Below are 11,027 nucleotides of genomic sequence, written 5' to 3'. Positions count from 1 at the left end.
ACGTGAGTTACAACGCGCCACAGGTTACTCGGGTGTCGAACAAGCGGTCGATAGCTTTTAGCGGCGAGCGAATTTCATCGTCGGATTCCATTCGTTCGATGCCTCGATCCTCTCCACCTTTCGATCACTTTCGATCCGACCCTTTCCAAATCGAACGTCGTCGACGTCGTTCTCGTATTTTAACGCGCGAGCGAAAAATCTGACCGCGAAAATGGCGTAAATGGCGGACGTTTCGATATCGATGGGACAGGGGGGAAAGAAAGAAAGCCGGATTGCCTCGATCGCTTTGAATTCCAGCCCGAGTGAATCGCATCAGGCTGAATTCCTGTCCCCTTTTCGGTTCCCAGGCTAAATGGAAATTCTCGTTCGCGCCTTGCTCTCGCGTGCCAAAGAGGGATGAAATTCTAGGGTATTAATTTCGCCTACGGACACATTTCTCTCCTTTTAATTGGAAATTTTCAATGTCGAGTTTTAATTTCTCTTCTTCCCGTCCTTAATTGAATCTATCCATATGCTCCATCTTCCATCGATAAAATTTAATCGGACGAGGTTGGATAGAATATTTCGTCTTTTCCTTCATATAAACTATACTACTTTCCTTTCCTTCCTATATTCTATATATATATTCTATATTCTATATATAATATAGATAACTATATTCAAATTCATTTCGGATAAGAACTTTTCGATCGATTTACGCTAAACGATTCATCATTCGTTAAAAAAAAATTCAATCTCTCCACGACAAATAGTTTCCCTGCCTAACGACCAGCTCTTTAGACTCGGCTCGATTACGTCGTCTTCATTAGTCTAGATTTTCACTCGAAACGCAACGAGCGAATACCCGCGGCGCGATAATTTTCCTCTTCTTTTTTTTCTTTTTGTCCAACCGCGTGGTAAATTTGCATCGCTAATCCCCCCCTCCGCACGGAACGGTGTCATCCGCGGCTTGATAACGGGTCGCAAAACGACGAGGCAAGTACACGTAATACGAGCCTAATTGTACGTGCTCTCGAGGAAGAGCGAGGAAGCCGGATCGCTCAATCGTGAAACTACCTACGCTCATACCGCCCCTCCCCCCTTATTCCCGCGTAAACAGCGGATCTCTTACGAGGCCGTTCCTCAAATAATCGTAGACGGTCGTATAAATGGTTATCACCATGGTTTCTCCCTCGTCTCGACATCACGCAACACGCAACGCGGCGAGCCCCCCGTTTCACCGGTCTGCTTTCGACTACCAGAGTCGATTTTCCTTTTTCCGATTTTTCATCTCGCGTATTTCGCGAAATTCGCGTGTTTTCGTTCGCCGCCTTTATTAACCCGATCGGAGAAAGAAGGAGGAGAAAAAAACGTACGTCCACACGCGGACGATGGGAAAAACCGTGCTAATGGCAATCGCGAATCACGCGCGCAGCGTAAACAGTAGTGACGGTATCAAGCGTTCGATGTACGCTTCTCGATTGAAAAACGCATCGATGAAATCGTCGATAAAATCGGAACGATTCACTGCTCGCGAACCGTTCGATCTTCGTTTACAAGGAAATTAAAGAAGAGAGTTTCGAACTTTCCGTAAGATACACATAGAAAGTCACTCTGTAACGAGCAACTTTTTGCAACCTCGTTAAAAATCTAAAGAAAAATCTAATCGAGAAAATGGAAGAAACGTGTTAAGATTGTACTTTTCTCTCGAAATATTCGCGAAAGGTTCGAATCTAATAGTTGGTTGAAACGCATTTGCAACGTACTCGATCCCATCGCTAGCCGACCGGTGATACCGGCTCTAATAACGCGGCCATACTTCGAAGAAATCGCGACATCGCAGTCCCTCATTCAGACCGCTTATTAACGAATCTTCTTTCTTTTTTCTTTTTTTTTTTTTTTTTTGGAGGAAGAGTTGAGAGTGGGGGACGACAAATAGATCGGTCGTTCCGTAGGTGGCCACTCGACGTACCTGTTCCGACGATTTAGAAAGGCACAGATGACACCATACGAAGGCACACATTTTGCTCGTTGATCGTTAATCGTTAAACGTTGTCGCGGATCGGACGGCGACTCGGACGCAATATCGCTGTCTCAAGGACAAGCGCTTCGCCTCGAAGGGAACATCAACGCGGAGTTGCCTCAGGGATGGAGAATGTTGCATTGAATTAACCGTTGGGTAGCTTGATACCGATTTATGCGTCCTCTTGCAACTTGTTCGACCATTGTTGCGGCCAATTTATCGCGTGTACTCGATCCGAGAAAGTAGCAAATGTCCACCGGCTTATTTACGAGGACGTTGCTCGCTTCGCCATTTTACCCGTGGATATGAGTTTGGATCGAGTTGAGTAACAATAGTTAAGTAAGAATTTTATATTTATTATCGAGAAATTTTATATTGCAATATACTTTGACAAATTGTCAAATGATAAATCAGTACGTGTAATTTTTATGATCAGAAATATCTTCTCTTAAATCGTCGTATTTATCGTACAAAGAGATCCATGAAAAAAAAAGAAGCGAGCTTTTCATCTTTTTCTTCCAAGTAAAAAGATTCCATTCGAATGATCCATCATGATAGACCCACGTACGAAAATATGGACGAATATGCATACGAAGATTCGCTTGAAAAGGAATACTACGAAACGATTCCATTCCATCCACGAAGAAATAGTCACGAAACGGCTATTATCGCAATTTTCCATTCGATTCACAGCATAATATACGATACACATATACAGCTCTCGCGTGAACGAAAGCAGCAAAAGCCTTCCGTAACGGAGAGCACGAATAATATCCTTCCTTCATCCTTCTCGAATTCATTCGAGAAACGAAAGAAATCGTATCCGTACGATTAAACCGATCCAACCAAAAATCTCAATTATCGAAACTTCGATCGAGCTTCGTCGTTCCATCCGATCCTCGTTATCCCCGCCGTCAAATTAATTCGAAACGAGACACGCCAGCGCGAGGAAGGTGTATCCAACCACGGATCCCCAACACCGGAGAGCCCAGTCCCATAAAGCAGCGCGATACAATGCGCTATCGTGCACGTTGGATCCGCACAGCTGGTACGGGGAACACGTACGTACGTACGTACGTACGTACAGACAGGGAATAGGCGACGTGTAGTACTTTCGTTCTTTTACCCGATCAAAGAAGAATCGACGTGCTCGTTTGTACGTCCCCATGTTGATACACCGATCCGTGCACTCCACGTTTACAGGGAAACAATAACGCGAGACCGTACATGGTAGACGGCGGATCGTGGTCCGTTCCCCACGGCGTGCACGATACGTATACATTCGGTGCTCGATACGCGCGTATATAAATATCGATTCTATTTGTATTCGATCCGTATACCCGCGTCCTTCCATTCGAGGCCCCCTCGCTCGCGTCTCGTAGCGTCCTTTCCAAACCAAAACATTCTTTACGTGTATCTTACGTGTATACGACACTTGCCTCGCCTCGCCTCGCCTTTCTCCTCTCCTTCCCGTCGTTTCTTCTCTTCTCGGTTAGTTGAGAAACTTTAGGAAAATCGACGGTGGAGATCGAGAGGGGGGGAAGGAGAGTAATCGAGCTCGAGGAATCTTTTTGCTTTTTTTTTTTTGCGTTTCGCGAAGTTGAAGGGAGAATTAATTGGGGGTTTTTATAAGAGTGGATGATATTTTTAGCTGGAATCGTTGGCGAAGTTTTTTTTCTTTTTCTTTTTAGATGACGTTTTCAATATTCGATTATAAATGTGTTTGGCGCGGGGGATTTTTTTCTCGTTTCAGTTTTCTCGCGGAGATGGTATCTGGTATCTGAAGACACGCGTGTACTCTGATAAATTGCCAGACGGGTGAAAGAGACAAGAGTCTCTTTAAAACCGCTTTTAACAAGTCGGATCCTTGAGAAATAGGGTGATACCTACTTTCGTCCAGAGATAAATGAGTGTCATCCGATCAAAGAAAATTCTTCGTGACCCGGATTCGTAGACCAAGCCTGGTTTCAATGTTCGTAAATATTTATAGAAAAATGGGGCAATCATTTTTACGGAAAATTTCAACAAGAAATGAAGATATTCTCTCTTCGAACTCTTTTAATTTAATTATCGCGAAAACAAAAAAAAACAAGAAACAATTGGAAACATTATCAAAACTTCTTACTATATTTTTTTCTCTATATTTTTTTCTCTAAATTTGCCTCATCAACGAAATTAATTTCTCGAATCCCAAATTCTTCTTCACGGATTATCTTTTTAAAATTTTAACGAGAAGTGGAACGAGCATCCACGAGGACGAGGCCAAGTCACTTCTGAATGAGATTTCACGCGTTAGAAACGGCCACGTGCGCTCGTTCGGGCGACAACTGCGTAAACTGCGAACCGTTCCAGACGAAGAAGGAAAGGATCGAGGTATCGAGAAGAATGATCGATACGAGGACGGGCGAAAATTGATGCCCCCGAGAGATTATCGTGGAACAAATCTATGGAATCACGATCGAGGCCCATTGGCGAACTCGTAAATTGTTCATCTTTTCCACGAGGCGTTCCTACGGCGCCTCAATCGGCATACGAACGTTCAAGATTCGCATTTACCTGTAAATAGCCACCCCTTGGCGGCTATTACAGATGAAACTTATCCAACGTGTTTTCGTGCAAAATTGACTCGCGTTCACCGAATTACATGCAGTATCTCCTTACTGCATCGCTATGCCTCGAGCTTGGCAAATTTTATTTATTTTATCCCGTGAAAGAAGCGTGGTACATTGTGTCTGGATAGATCAGGTGTGTCAATTGGAATCAAGCGGAACCATTGAATCATTCGTCGGGGATAAAAGCGTATGGAACATGGCTTAGGTTGTTGCTATTATGAAAGTATTTGTTATACGTACAATTTTACGATTTGTCGTCGAGATTGTTGTTCTCTTCGAGGTTTTTTTTTTTTTTTGGATGGTTATGTAACTTTTATTATTTTGTTACATTCCCTTTTCACGAAGAAAAGAGAAACAATTTTATGGTATATAATATATTAATTGAAAACAGGAATCCACGTATGTACGACATCGATACGCCATTTGTTTCTTTTTACTCGCAGACATTATCTGAGAAGACGCGAGATTAGTGTCGCGCAACCATAATCGCCAGTATTATACCGTAGATCGGCCGATTAAAGCCATGGTAGAGAAAAGATTTATACATTCACCATGGATTTTCATTACCTTTACTCATATGCTAATAAATAACTTTCCTTACAAAATATTTCTATGTTATAAAATGTTGCGTCTTAAGCTTTGTGCGATTTATCACCGCTCGTAATATTTTATTTGTCTTGTACAGATACGAGATTATATCACGCACTCTCGTTTTCATTATAATCTTACATCTCATTTCGTATTATAGCCACGTATTTGTATACTTTTTCTGCAATTATAAAGACTTTTGCGATATATCTTATTTCTCCCTCGCTCCGTGTTCTTACTTGTTCGTGGTAACAAAGATAAAATCAATTTGTTCCTGCGCGTTAAAATTGTTTCGCGTGAAAAACCTTTACGAACCTCTCTCTATCAGAATCTTCATCGATCGAACAGAAGATGCCCTCAGAAATAGTTGCAAAGTTTCTTTCGTTAGACCCTTCTTGAATTTCGATACGAAAGAATAGGTTTTCGTAAGTATATTGGAATCGCTCTTCGTAGTTATTTATGACGGTGCACTTGATCCCTTCGTAATAATTCAGCGATGACTCACGTTTATTTCCACGTCGTTCATCTCGTATCTCTTACTTTATTTATATTTTGTGTTTTTTTTTTTTTTCATCTCGAGATAAAAACGGAATCACTAACATTTGTTCTAAATTATTATACCGTGTACCGCTAAACACAAGCCACTCTTCCTCCTCCCATCTTTTCATATTTTACGTTTCAACTTATGGTTAACCAGCTTATCGCAAACAAATAGCATGTGACAATAAATACACTCGCCGGAAATGTATCATTGTCAACACCCATTCGAAACACCTATTCGCAAACAAGTTTTAAATCAGGCTAGCTGTCCACCGGTAGTACCATAAATTTTATCACGTAAACCTCTTAAGAGATGCAAACTACCGCAACTACCTACTTTTACTTTTTCTTTCATTTAATGATTCTAAAATACGATGAACATTATCGCGAAATAAATATTCAAATTACCATGTATATACAAAATCCTTCCACTTCCAATAATTCATTTTAATATCTAATCTCACACTACTGTTTTTAACACATAATTTTACGTCCCCTTTAATAAATTCCTGAATCATCAAAGGAATTTTTATTAAAAACAAAAAAAAAAAAAAAAGAAAATTCTATTAATTTCTATTTCGAATTCCTCGCGATTTTATCTTTACATCCGAGAAAAGGCATAAATCATCCATCTTCGATCCTAAATTTCCTCCTCGTTCGAAGATTCGAAAGCGAAAGCGAAAGGCAACGGATCGAAATGACTCGCAATCACTTTTTATTATTCTCGTCGTTTGCCATTTTTCCAGTCCGTCCCCGATGTCCTCGGGGACATTTATCTCCTCGGTTGGCGATATTATAATCCTCCATAAATTTCTACGACCCTTTTAAACGGCTAAAAAGACGCAAACATCCCGACGAGCCCACGAGCCTCTCTTTCATTCCAAGCCGCGTTTCGTTCTATCGAGATCGTCTTCGTCTCACCGGATCCCTCATACTAGCAGCTATCGATGCAATTAACGAACAGCTTCTCCTCGAGACTAACATTATGAAGTTATTTGTCGTTGCCTCGCACGCAAATGTATTATTATGTGTGTGTGTGTGTGTATAAAATCGAATCTAAATTTGCTTGCGACTTGGGCAATGTCGTCTGCATCCAGTGATATTTTTCCCCGAATATTTACGATTTTTTTTTTTAAATTAATAATAAATGTTAATCTCGAGGAAAGATCTAATTAATTGTAATCATTCATCGGTGTGCCTTCGAAATTGAGATGAATTACTTCTCCATTTCGTTAAACATTTCTTTTCCATGTATGTATTCTATTCTTCTCTCGTTTTCTCGATAAAAGATTCACGATATTTTTTAAAATTATTTATCTCCATGTAAAGAAATTTTGTTCTTCCATGATGCAGAAGGATACTATTAATTATTAATAGTCGACTAAAGAATATCGACGATTCTTTATAGCTGTCCGAACGATATAAAAAAAAAATGAAACGTTTCGAATCATCCGATTCTTTCAGTACACGCCGTTCGATTCATTTTTGATCTTCTATTACAGTTCGCAGTTTATACAATATCATGGAAATTTTTCCATTCAATCGTGATCCAAGAACAGCTTCCGCATAAAAGAATTTTAATCTCGACTCTGAGAATGATTATTCTAAAATCGAGTTTGCCTCGAGTTTGTTCCATTTTTCAAACTCGATGATATTAATTGAAAATCTTGGCAAAGATTTATTGAATTGTTGGGCGGGGAAAATTGTAATAAACGATGATTATCGGAGACAGAATCGCAAGAAAGAGAAAGTTCTTCAGTTTGAAAACTTTGAAGCGAGGAAATTTGATGAAAAAGTCACAATTATTCGACATTGTGAAATTATGATGACAAAGAATGAGTGGTAATGAATGGATGGTTCGAAACGGGACATTGAGCGAAAAAGAAAAAAACTTTCTCCATACGTGGTCAGAACGCATGGCGTGATTAGCTGGTATTGTGGCCAGGACAAAAGAAAAAGGATCGTGTACACGCACGAGAGGTGGACAATCATTAGTACGATCGTTAAATTGGCCGACGACGCTCTGTTGCGGAGGAAGACACGCGACAGGATTGCACGCATCGCATTTCCTGCATTTTCTTTGAAATTTTAGCTACGCTTATGACCGTTTCCCCGATGAATGAATCGAGTTTAAATATTTAATCAAAGAACTTCCTTTTCTTCTTGAATTTGAATTTCCTTCTTTTAAATACTCGGAAAGAAAGAATTAAATATTTAATACGGATAAATAGAGAAAATAATTTGTGATTTCGAGAGATAAATAGAAAGATAGCTATTTTATCTGCAAACTCTATAAAAAATGTCGAAAAGGAATTTCTAAAGTGCAAACAAAAATTAGAAAAATATACATTACTACACTAAAATTAACTAACTAAATAGCCTGAGAAGAATATAAATAGTCAACGTACGTGGATGGGGAAAATTTAATAGTTGAAGTCACTTATAATAAAGTTACTTCCATAAATTACTTCGATAATTCATTATTCAAAACGTAATAATAATTGCAAATAATTGTAATGACGAAGATTGTATGAGAAACGGATCAATTATAATAATAACGATTAAACGTTATTCAAGCATTTTAATAAGTAATTACTTTAAAGTAACTTAAATTTTTCGAAATTTTTTCTTTCTTCAAAGAATTAATATCCAACTCTGATACACAGAGTTAAGAACGAGAAATCACGCGACGTTTCTCTCGATAAAAACTTGGCACGACGACGTTCGAATCTAAAATTAACCTACTTCTCGACGTGTACCATCGATTCCATCATTCCCTTTGATTACGTATTTTTATATTATACAAGGTTGAATTCATCAAAAATTCCTCAACGTTCGTATTCATCTCTTTGTTATCCTCTCTTTTGTGAACACAATCTCTCGTCTTCGAAACGAGTCTATTAACGTAGCTAATATTCTGCCAGTTTTTCGAGTATCAAGACACAAGGTACACCGACCTCTGACCACTTCATGTTCGTACATTGGCGTCAAAGAACGTAGAAGAACTTGTGGCGTGTTGCCTGTGTCGAGAATGATTAAGCGAAACAAGGGGATACCCGGAAGTGAAACGTTTTCGAAAATTGCCGATGGTTACACGAATCGAAGGATGCGTATCTTTTTTTCTCCTCCATTTTCTCGACGATGATTAAACGTTCTTTGGGATATATTCGTGTCGAGCAATAACCATTATTCGTTGCGTACGATAACAATTCCTTCGAAAATCTGTATTTGGATGATCGATCGATTTTTGATGAAATTAAAATTTAAAATTAAAGTTAAGTGAGAGTTCAAAAGGTAAGAAACGAAAAAGGATAAGTTCGAGTTTCTATATATAATTGATGTATAATAAAAAGTCTTTTGTTTGATTTAGAACATAGGTTCGTTGAATAGGAAATGAATTTTATATAGAATTTATGTAAAAGTTGAGGGGATGAACGAAACCGAAAAAGGAATATTTATTTAATTTTTCTATGGAATTACCATAATAAGGATAAAAGTGATTTTAAATTATCTTTTAATAAAAATATCTTTGAATTTTGAAGCGGTTGTCACGAATGCTTTGAAATGAATGGGATTAAACATACAACAGGTGATTGACTCGAACCAAAAACTCGAACCGGTTAGTTCCGGGCATGTGTATTAAAATATTTTTTTCTTTCCTCTTTCTCTCTCTCTCTCTGATGAATCCCTTTAAACGATACATCTTATGCTTACAACTTTTTCAACATCCTATGTATCCATTAACGCATTCTTCCCAAAGCTAATAGCTTTTTAATATCTTTCGCGAATAATGACTTTGTCATTAAACAAAATCGATTAAAATCAAAAAGAAACGAGTTTTAGGAATAAAATCTAGGAAACGAAATTCTCTAAAATCCACCCCCTCGCAATTCCAATTCCTTCCCTTCGAGCTATCAAAATTTAATTTATACTTCGATATATTTCTATATATTTCCCTTAATACGATGAATTATATTGATACAAGATGAAACGTTTGCAAACGTTGCACGATAGATAATTAAATCACGAGAAAGAGAGAGAGACAGAAAAGTAGCTTTCCAAATAGATTTCGATCGTACGAGAAACTATGAGAAACTTGGATATCGACATAATTTAAAACCGCACAATGTCGTTTCTTTTCTAAGTAAGATCAATTCCTTTCGAGTCAATCACCACTCGTTTAGAACGGTACCAAGATTTTTTTCCCCTTGGAAACGATCACGACGCGATCACTGCCCGATACTACGATGCTCGAATTTAACGTCGGGCAACGGAGTCGTGCGAGTAATTTCTATGCAGGCACTGTCTCCGGTACGGTTAGACGTTCACGACGTGGATTGTTATCGAGTTATCTGCCTTGTTCATGCCAGTAATTATTGTAAAACGATGGTACTGGAAATCGATTGGAATCTAGTCGCATTGACGTCGAAGAAAACCGGCGCACCGTACGTTCGAGGAGTTACAACAACTATCTCGGTTGGGGGGGACACGAGAAGAATGAGATTGCATTGTAGAAATGGAACACGTTCTGACGGCTGGTTTTTTTTTTCTTTTTCTTTTTGTCAACGCCAATATGATCCTGTGAGATAAAATTGATGGGATGAATTTATGGAGCGAATTAGATGTTTTGTTGAACCGAACACGAGGTATTAATGGGAAGTTGTTTTTTTTCTTTTTTTTTTTCAAAGAAGACCGAGATTGTAATAATTCGTCCGGCTTGATGACTTCAAGCAATCTCGTGAACCAGGTAATGCGTCGATTAATTTCCTTTTAACCGTATCTTTCTTTTAAACGTAACTAAAAATCAATTATGATTTCGTCCATTTCAACAAGATTTTACAAGATATTAAATTTTGGACGAAAAAACAATTTCTTCGACGAAATTCTTTTGTAGAAAAATCATCGAGAATCGGGTCTCGACAAAATAAGTGACAGAAATAAATCGAAATCGTCGATGACGGATATAAGAGAGAGAGATTGCCGAATCGTTTAAAAGAAAGAAGAAAGAAGAGACTACAGACGCAATCGTTATGACAGGGATAATATATTTGGACCTGATCGCGATTTAAATTCTTTCCCCCGTGATACGCTCGCCAGGTAGTAATTAGTAGCTACTAGGTTGTTTTTGCCTCGCACACGATTAGGCTTCCGTTCGGCCCGAAATCGACGATGGTTGCTCGCCCGGAGCTCTCCTTGTAATTTACGACCGTTTCGCTCGCTATCCCGCGTGAACGTTTCTCGTCATTGTGCAATTCTTAAATATACACCGAGCAACGAATATACGC

The 11,027-nt window shown here is 38.9% G+C and overlaps 1 long non-coding RNA gene across 1 annotated transcript in view; it reads right to left on the bottom strand.

Annotated features, from left to right (window-relative positions):
- Nucleotides 1–242, bottom strand: part of LOC116185204 — a 13,385-nt gene extending 13,143 nt beyond the window's left edge. Inside the window, exon 1 of the long non-coding RNA XR_004150001.1 lies at nucleotides 230–242. This is a non-coding gene — a long non-coding RNA (uncharacterized LOC116185204). The remainder of the gene's footprint in view (nucleotides 1–229) is intronic.
- Between the last annotated feature and the right edge of the window lie 10,785 nt (nucleotides 243–11,027).

The sequence above is a fragment of the Apis dorsata genome, unplaced genomic scaffold (assembly GCF_000469605.1).
Source record: "Apis dorsata unplaced genomic scaffold, Apis dorsata 1.3 scaffold_127, whole genome shotgun sequence".
NCBI lineage: Eukaryota > Metazoa > Arthropoda > Insecta > Hymenoptera > Apidae > Apis > Apis dorsata.
Note: the sequence above shows the minus strand (reverse complement) of the source record. Positions and strands in the feature narration are given on the sequence as shown.